The sequence below is a fragment of the Pinus tabuliformis genome, chromosome 4_2 (genome assembly GCF_031772625.1).
Source record: "Pinus tabuliformis cultivar Carrire ecotype Pingquan chromosome 4_2, CPIR1, whole genome shotgun sequence".
Taxonomy (NCBI): Eukaryota; Viridiplantae; Streptophyta; class Pinopsida; order Pinales; family Pinaceae; genus Pinus; species Pinus tabuliformis.
Genome location: NC_142304.1, coordinates 1,106,502,719 through 1,106,512,619, shown reverse-complemented (window position 1 = coordinate 1,106,512,619; position 9,901 = coordinate 1,106,502,719). Strand labels below are relative to the sequence as shown.

The window sequence follows — 9,901 nt, the reverse complement described above, 5'->3', positions numbered from 1 at the left end:
TCTTGGATTAGTTAGGTATTTAACAATAACAAATAGTTACAATTTGATAAACCTAGACCTTTGTCAGTTGCCATCAATTCTAATTTCCCTTCTGGCAAATTGTTATAGAACCTAGTTTAAGCAGTGATATCTAGTTTTGTAAGATTATGTTTTGAGGCAATCAAATTTTCAATTAACAAAAAATAATAATGATTTGAGAAATTAGTTATATCTAATTTGATACATTTTGTTTCATATAAATAAATATAAAGTTTATATTCTTTTTGTTTTTCAAGTTGTCTATGTCCTCTAAAGATGCTACAGGCCTAACCTTTGGGTTGAGAAACAATGACCCAAGGCATCTAAGCCATCAAAATCACTCGAGGATCTCACCCGGCATGGGCCACACCAACCCTTAACATCACTAGATTTTTTACCATAGCTTTTTCCACTGACGACCCTCACATCACATAGTGACTTAACAATACATCCATCACCGTTATTCTACACCCTATGAGTATATTTGTTTTTGTATTCAAATAAATAAATAATTTTATTTAAAAAATATAAATAATTGTTAATTGATAAATAAATTATATGGTTAAAATAGAAAAAATAACTATTAATTTTTATTAATAATAATTAAATAAATAAAATGAAATCACAATTATATATAAAAATAAATAAATAATAAAACATTTTTTTATTGTTTTCCTATAAATAAATATAAAATTGAAACATCTCTCCCTAATCGAATATGTGAAATGAATAAATGGTATATAATAAAACCATCCATTATTTTTAATATATTTAAAATCAATATTAAAAATAATAAAATTAAATAAATATATAGTTTAGTTATTTAATGTTTTAATTTTTAAATTTTTTTGAAAAAGAGTGAAATTTATTATTTAAAATGAATTTATAAATTAAACCATTTAAATTTGCAATTTAAATAAATATTTAACAAAATTATTTTAAAACAAAAATAATATGCAATGTTGGTTAGTCCTTGTTTTTTATGTTAAAAAAAAATTATGGGTGAATGTGATCATATAACTTAGTTATATTATTAAGTGCATGATTTAAGCACCACAACCTTGGTGAAGGGGAATCAAATTGTTAATAATCTATTGATACATGATAACTAATTTTTATGAAAAAATAATTGGCAACAGTTAAATAATTTAATAAAAAAAATTATGATTAATCAAATATATTAAAGTAAAAAGGTAAAAAAATATTGTTATTAGAAATAATACAACAATTAATATAAAGAAAACAAGGAATGATTATAGGTTAATAATATTTATTATTAAAAATAAGTATTATAATGAATGGAAATAAAATATTAATTATGGAAAAATCCATATATATATATATATATATATATATATATATATAATTTATGAAGATACTTGGCAATTAAAGTTTTTTTTAAATAATTTTAAATTCTGAAAATCTATTTTTAAACCGCATAAAAGTAGTCATCTAGCGATTAGCAGCTAGAGATGGTTGTTCTCACTACTAGTTTGACCACTGAGTTATGATAGGTATTCACACCTGAAGAAAATTAGTCATCCACCAATTAAAAATTAGAAATTCAAATTTTAAAAATCCAAAAAATAATTTTCAATTTCCAAAATATTGTGTTTAATATTTAATTTTACCAAAACTTTAATAAACCTTAAAAATAGTTTCTAAAAAATGCTTAAGATTCAAAGCATATACCCGCTTTCAACAAGTATACTAATGTGTATTATATTTTATTTACAAATAAACTATGTAAGTGTATACCCGTTTTTAATAAAGATACTAATGTGTATTACATTTTATTTACAAATAAACTATGTAAGTGTATTGTTGAATTTAGTCTATAGGGTTAGCTCAATTGGGAGTTCTCACCACAAAAGCACGTCCCTAATGGGAGGTCACTGTGTCAATTCTCCTCCACGTGCTCCAGGTTAGGCTCTAATAATAAGCCAATAGAATGTGATCCCTTTGGGTGGATTTTCCAGGATATAATTATTCATAAATATCACTAGCGACCAATTATGTAAAACTTCAACCTGTGAAATTGGGAAACAAACTATTTACCAAACTACTCAAACTAAAATCTTTTCACCATCATTATAATTTTATTATTAATATTATAATTGGAAATACTCAATGTAATATTTTTTTCCCTACTGCAGACATGGTATTATGCATTTGGTTTTGCCTTTGACTGCCTATTAGTTTGTCTTTGACCAAAAAATTACGCCACTTATCCATAATTTAACATTGGGATTTCATTTTTTTGTTATTTTTTATTATTATTTAAATTTATTTGTTTGTAAGGTGATTGGTTGAGGTCTTATTATGGGTTGTTTAGTAACTTCCATTTTTATTAGTTACTAATTTTCTGTTTTTAGTTTTGTTTCCTTTCTATTTAACATTTTGATTTGATTTGATTTTCATTTTTCTATTATTTCAATTTTCATGAATTGTAGTTTTTTCTCCATATTTTCAATTTAAGACGAGAAATTTTAAAGAAAAAAATTAATTAAAAAAAAAAAAAAAACTTTTTTCCAGTATTACTTTTTCATTTGACTTATATTATTTTTTTTGTCTTTTTCTATGGCATTTTTTAAGATGACAAATTTTAAAGAGGAAAAAATAATTAAAAAATATTTTCCCAAGATTTTGTTTTTAGTTTTCTTACTTTTTAATTTGACTTATATTTTTTTGTTGTTTTTTTTTCTATTTTTTTTCTCTATTTTCAATTCCAATTACATTAATCATAATTTTCTTTTCTTGTTTACACATAATTTTTATAATTAATAACTATTATGATAATTAGTTATTAGTTTAAGAAGAGACTTTTCAGTAGAAATCACATAGGAGAAAATTTTGTTGACACATTTTGAACGAGCTAGTATGGTTCATCATCAAGACCGGATGAAGATGTAGATCATGACACAAGCCTATATAGAGGGCCATATAGAGACCAAAAGATCATATAACAGCTAGTTTATAAAAATTAATATTTTAATAATAATTATTAAGATCAAATAATATTCCTTTAACGACTAATATAATGGCTAGTTTAAGAATAATAATATTATAATTTATAATAATAATTAAAAAATAATAATAATAATAATAATAATAATTAAGAAAGATGGGAAAACTTAAACAGTAATAAGAAACAAACAATCCAAATCAAAAAATAAAAATAAATAAATAAAGAGTCAAGACATTAATGACTAAAATTAAAATAAAGTAATCAAAAGGGAGGGTAAAACTATTATTATTATTCTTAATTATTTTTAGCAATTAGTTTATGAAAAATAATATTTTAATAATGATTATTAAGATCAAATAATATTCCTATAATGACTAATTTAAGAATAATAATAATTATAAAATATATATATAAAGAGAAGTCAAGACCTGATTAATGAGTCAAGAACCTATAACAAAAATAATGATTAATCAGTCAAGATCCGATAACAAAAATAATAATTAAATGAGACTAAAATTAAAACAAAGTAATCAAAAGGGAGATTTTTTTTTTTAAAGGTGAGAAAACGAATCAAAAAATATTAACATTAAATGCAAATACCTATATAGAAATGAAAAATTCATAAATAGAAGCGTCAAACCTTAAAAAACAAAATAAACCGCAAACGGAAACAAATTAGGAGGACAGGACAAGGACCCAATTTCTGCTAATATTCCAACCATCCTCTCTATTTAAATTATTGGCCCCTGAATTTAATTTTTAGAATCTTTTGAGTATTTCTTTCCTAATTTTATTAAGAAAATCTTATTGATGTATAGTTGAGCATTTTTTTCCTAACTTTGGTGAATTTGTTTTATTTAAGCATATTTTTTATAATTTCTGCCTCCAAGTATATCAAAAATTCAAGAAACCGAATTCAAGAATTCAAGAAATTAATCTTCTTGAGTTCAAAAAGTTTTTTTTTTTCTCGTCTATTATTAATAGCTATTATTCTCGCAGGTCAAAGGATTTGAAACTTTAAGATCTCACTTTGAAGTTCCATATTTTGTCTCAAGTCACTAGAGATTGTTCCACATTTATTGGGAGGTTAGTTTTCAATTTCTCATTTGTTTCAATTGGTTTGTTAAAATTGTTTTATCTTCTTTCCTCGAATCAAACACCCCCAAGATTATGCAAAAAGTTAATGTGTGAATTTTGTTAACGTTGTTACTACAACTTTATTCTTGATTTTCATCAAAGTGATGTCAAATTCAATCAATTTAATACTAAATCACAAATCATATTAAAATGTATAATATTAGAAAAAAATTGAAAATAACTAATAATATATTTTATTTATTTAAATATTTAAAAAAAAAATAAATGATTTTTTTTCATTATATGAAATGTTTTAGGAACTAAGTATTTTGATTAGAAACTAAGCATTTTGATATCCATCTATAATTATTAGCCATTTAAATTATATAATTGTGTTAGTTATAATTTAGTTGTCACAAATTATAGATCATCTCAACTCAATTTTGTTGTGCAAAAGAAAGAGACGTCATTTAAGTCATAACAATAAAAGTTTTGTTTCATACTCCCATGCCTTCACTGCCACAAACACAATTGCATTCAACTCTATATCAATCATGTTCAATTCCCATGAACTTTGTAGGAGACAATTGGTTGTGCAAAAGGAATTTCTTGGAATTGACATCACATTGAGTTGCAACTAAGTTTTTATGTATCAATTTGAACCAAACACTACCAAAAAAATAAAGTTATAAAGCTTCATTACAATTAATGAGGTAGGGTCCTCACTAACCAATAACATTTAACACAATATTTTCACTCTCATTTCTATTTTTTTATAAGCACTTTAATTGATCATCTCACACTTTATTAGCAATTCATACTCCAATTAACTATATTTAAACTAAATGACAAATACTAACTTCCACTAATTAATTTTAAATTTTAAAATAAAATTTAAAATAATATAATTATAATTAAATTGCAATTTTATTTATTTTAAAAATATTTAAAATATAATTTATTAAAACTATCAATATTAAAATATAAATAACTAATTTATAAAATTGAATTTTTAGGCTTTTAAACCACTCCCATACTAAAATACAAGGTTAAGAACGTGAAACAAAATAATGTTCAAAATTCAATGATTTTATATATTTTGAATTCTCAATAAAAATTAATTAACATTATTATTAATAATATTTAATAAAAAAATAAATTTATAATTTTAATTTTGATAATTATATTATATATTTTGAAAATTTTAATAAAAATATATTATAATTATAATTTTTTCATTAAATAAATTAATGAAACAAATTGCTTTTCAAATTTTATATTCATTCAATATCCCCTCTCATGATATTCGGAGTGCTTTTCAAATTTTATATTCATTCAATATCCCCTCTCATGATATTCGGAGTTATAGTGGATGATTACACACAAACCTAGCTCTTCCCTAATAATACTTTAGTCAACTTTACATTAGGAATTTATACTAGTGTATTTATAATATCAATAAAAGAGTTGTTTTTATTGTGATTTTTTGGATTTTTTGTTGGAATTTACAGAAATTTTTGAGCTGAAATTTTGATTTATGTTATTTAAAGTGGTTTTTTGATTGTATATATGGATTCAGCACAACGAAAAACCTCTAGGGCACTTCGATTGTACAAGGGTTACACATCAAACTTAGGGCACTTTGATTGTACAAGGGTTACACATCAAACTTAGGGAACTTTGATTGTACAGGGTTACACATCAAACTTATGATTTCAAGAAATTCATGAGGGATTTTAAAGAAATTAGATCTAAGAAACTCACTGAAAAATCTTCTAATAAGTCCACTAAAAACAACCCATCAACAAATACATTCACTTATTTGAATTTGGATGACTTGACTGTAGTCATTATAAATTATATTTACAATTTCTACATATATTTTCTAAAGGTTAAAACTAATGTATTATAAAAAATAAAAAACATAAATACAAGTAATAAAACCAAAAATGTTATTATTATTAATAAAATAAAAATAAAATTATAGAAAATCATTTTCCATGAACAGTTTTTCAAATTCATTAAAAAAAATCACATATTTTTTCAAAAAATAGAATACTCACCTTATGTTGCTACTGCAACCTCTCCCTCTTTCTCTATCATTTTCTCTAGACACAAAAATAATTGGACTTAAACATGTTCATTATGCTAAATAATTAAAATTACATTACAACCATGACTTCTCTTTTATTTACCAATGTGTTTTTTCTCATTATTAAAATATAATGTCTTTAATATTCAATTATTAATAAATATTTAAAATATAATTTATTAAAACCATCAATATTAAATTATAAATAACTAATTTATAAAATTGTGTTTTCAAGACTTTTAAACCGCTCCAATACTAAAATATAAAGTTAAGAACATGAAACAAAATAATGTGTGAAATTCAATGGTTTTTTATATTTTGAATTCTCAATAAAAATCGATTAACATTATATTTTTTTAATAATATTTAATAAAATATTATTTTTATAATTATAATTTAATTTTTTTAATATAAATAAATTATAATTATATTTTTTCATTCATTTATATATTTAGTCAATATCCCTTTTATGTTTTTGGATCCAATTTTGAGATTTATCTTTGATGATTGCACATATATGCCTAGCTATCCACTAATCATACTTTAGCCAAGCATATCCACTAATATACCTTAGTCAAGTTTACATTAAGAATTCATACTAGTGTATTTACAATATTAAGAAATGCATTCACTTATTTGAACTTGAATGGCTCGACTCTCGTCATTATAAATCAATCAGATTTACAATTTCTGCATAATTATTCAGATACTTTATAGGGGTCATAACTAATGTATTATGGAAGATATGGAACATGGATACAAGCAATAAAACAAGGAATGCCATTATCAGTCCCTGTCATCTGGCAATGGCATGGGACTATAGTAATCGATAATTAGTCTGTAAACATTAGTTTAGCTGCTTGTTCGTCTTTCCCATCAAGTACAAAAGAAGTTTAAGCAAAGTTTTTATGCGCAAACAATTTCGCCATGTTATTTGGCCTCTTCCCGAGGCTGACCATACATTATGTGTGTTTTTTGCTCATATGTTCATAGTGTAGACTAATGCTAACATTAATCTATAGTATTAAATGCTAAAATGCTAAAAGTTATAATGCAGCAACGCTTATACTTGTTATTCCCACTGCCACCTGCACACCCATCCCACTGACCCCTGCACCCCATGCACACGCCACCTACACACCCATCCCACTGCCCCCTGCACGCCATGCACATTTCGTGTGTTCGGTGGCCTTCACCGCCTTCACTTTTCAAACTCCCATAAAAAATTTCAAACTCCCATATTTGTGTTAGCTTTTCCTTTTGTTGCAGAGGCATCGGTTTTCCAGAAGAAGGTGCTACCTTCCGGAAGCTAATCTGAAGCAGGCCCAGTTCAATTACACTTGTTTCTGTCAAAGCCTACCTAACAGAACGCTTGTTCCTGTCATAGCCTACCTAACAGAATGCACGAGGACAACCCTGGAATACTAAGCAGCCAGCGGGGAGGATGGCGGTAGAGGATGGCACTATTTGCAAATACCGTCTGGTGAAAACACCGCACACACAAAGCGTGGTAGGCCTGCGCCAAGAGCATAGTAAAATCCTTTGTTTGCGGGAGGAGCTGAGCTCGAATGGTGAAAGAGCCAGGGGAGGCTGGGTAATCTACCAACCACGGTAGTATGGCCTTGCTACTTTAGGTAGCGTAGCCTCTGTGTTGGTTGTGCTTCTCAAGCTATTGCTGGAAATTCAAGCCACATAAAAGATTATCCAGATATTGTTAAAATGTTATGAATTTCTCTATTTCTGTATCCTAGTCTTGAATTTGAATTTTTGCATCACAAGATACTATTAACTTGAATTTGAATATACTATTAACTTGAATTTGAATTTTTGAGCTTGATTTAATTACGTAGATGATCTAGCTGGACAGGTTCAATGGACACTTTCGGTGCTTTGCGAAGAAAAAAAAGAACCCAAACTGGTCGAACCTGTTATTCCAGAACTGGGCAGTCACTTTCGCTTGCACCTTCCAAGCTTTCTTCTATCTCAATAGAAACGAGCGTTGTTCACTGCAACCTCCCAGCTAATCTTTGCGAGACATTATCGCTAACTGAGCAAAGTTCAATAGGCTAGTTCGGCCATTTGTGAATGCAATGGCATGTTGGTTCGGTGTGTCATGGCCTGGGCAGGTAGGTGGCGGTGGGTGGGCTGGACACACCTTGTACCTAGTGGCAGTGAGTGAATGCATGTTGATGCGGTGTGTCATGGCCTGGGCAGGCAGGTGGCGGTGGGTGGGCTGGACATACCTAATACCTAGTGGCGGTGAGCACCATGTACATGCAACACAGTTTCTAGACATCAAAGATATAAGACTAATGGGTAGCTGTGGGGTCGGTTGATGGTTCAAGACGATGGATGATCCTCACGAGGTGGACGCTGAGCGAGTTGAATTCGGGATGGATTCCTACAAATTTCTCAGGGATTTCTCATAGTTAATGAATCCAGAGAACCAGAACTTGTGACAGTGGACTGTCACGATCTGAATATACTTTTCAGTGAGATTGTCTTTGTTTACAAAAGGATTCACAACCATCAGATTCGCTAACAGGATCCCAACCTGCATTCAATTTTATCACTATTCCAATTTCCCCCAATTTTTATACTAAAGGATTCCATAAAGTAAAGTAGGCATCAATCACCCTGTAGTAACTCCAGGACGCCTCTCCAGAGGGAGCGATGAACGACAAGGGGTGACTGCTGCAGAATGTGATCTTCACGGTGGAGATGTACAAAGTTCCCGCAATGGGGTCAATGGAAGTCGACATATAACAAGCATACACTTTCTATAACTTCTTCTCTGGAGAAATGGAAAAGGTTTGTTGGAACAGAGCTTCAAAACCTCCTTCTGTTATGGCTTAGACACCCAAGGTCATCTTACCCCACGCCACATCTGACATGTTGTTTCTAGTTTTCACTACATTTAAACGAAATCCATTAATTCAAAATGCAAGCAGGCGGGCAAGAACAATACGATAAAGGTGAACTTATACTTGCAGTTGGTCCAGACCTCTGAGGCCAAATTCTCGGCTTTCTCGGTCCATTTGTTGAAGCAGTGCTGCACCGACTGCATTGGGGCTGCACACAGACAAATCTAATATGAGAAAAAAATAGAGAATGCTTTGTTCGATCAAACATTTTTTTTATGCGAGCGCACACTTTGAATGCTCTACTGGTGATGGATGCACAATATACGAGCTGGGGATGAGATGTTTGGGGCCGTCCACGTCGCAGCGTCTTGGTTGTGAGGATGGGCAGAAGGGGCCGAAGGATAGACTATGAATTTGGTGCCCCATTTTCTGCTATCCTTCTCTGAAGTACCTGAATCTTGATTCAGCACCTCCGGTGTAGTCGGACCCCTTCAATGTCAAGCTTTGGATAAAGGATCGGTTGCGCCACTCTGTCAGTCATTTCAAAAGCTACTGCTCATGGGTTGCCTCGAGTCCCATGTGCTTTCACAGCTCTGATCCCCTTGATTTCGGCTACCTATCCTCCATAGGCAGAGCATAGTTACGTTGCCATCTCAATGTGCAAAGCATAGTAGAGTTTGCTTAATCGTTGTTTCAAAGACACCTTCAAAGAATGATTGCATGTTTAGACAAGTGGAAAACATGCGCGTCTTAACCTGGCACAACCACGATTACATACATATATCTTGGAAAGTCGCTAAAATTCATTGCATGTTAGCCCATTCTCCAATGATATTTAGAATGATTAAGTAGGAACTCTCACGACGGAATCTCACGGCGAAA

At 29.2% G+C, this 9,901-nt stretch overlaps 1 pseudogene; it reads right to left on the bottom strand.

The window, feature by feature from the left end:
* Window positions 1–8,514: 8,514 nt before the first annotated feature.
* LOC149173540 (GEM-like protein 5) lies at window positions 8,515–9,560 on the bottom strand (annotated as a pseudogene).
* Between the last annotated feature and the right edge of the window lie 341 nt (window positions 9,561–9,901).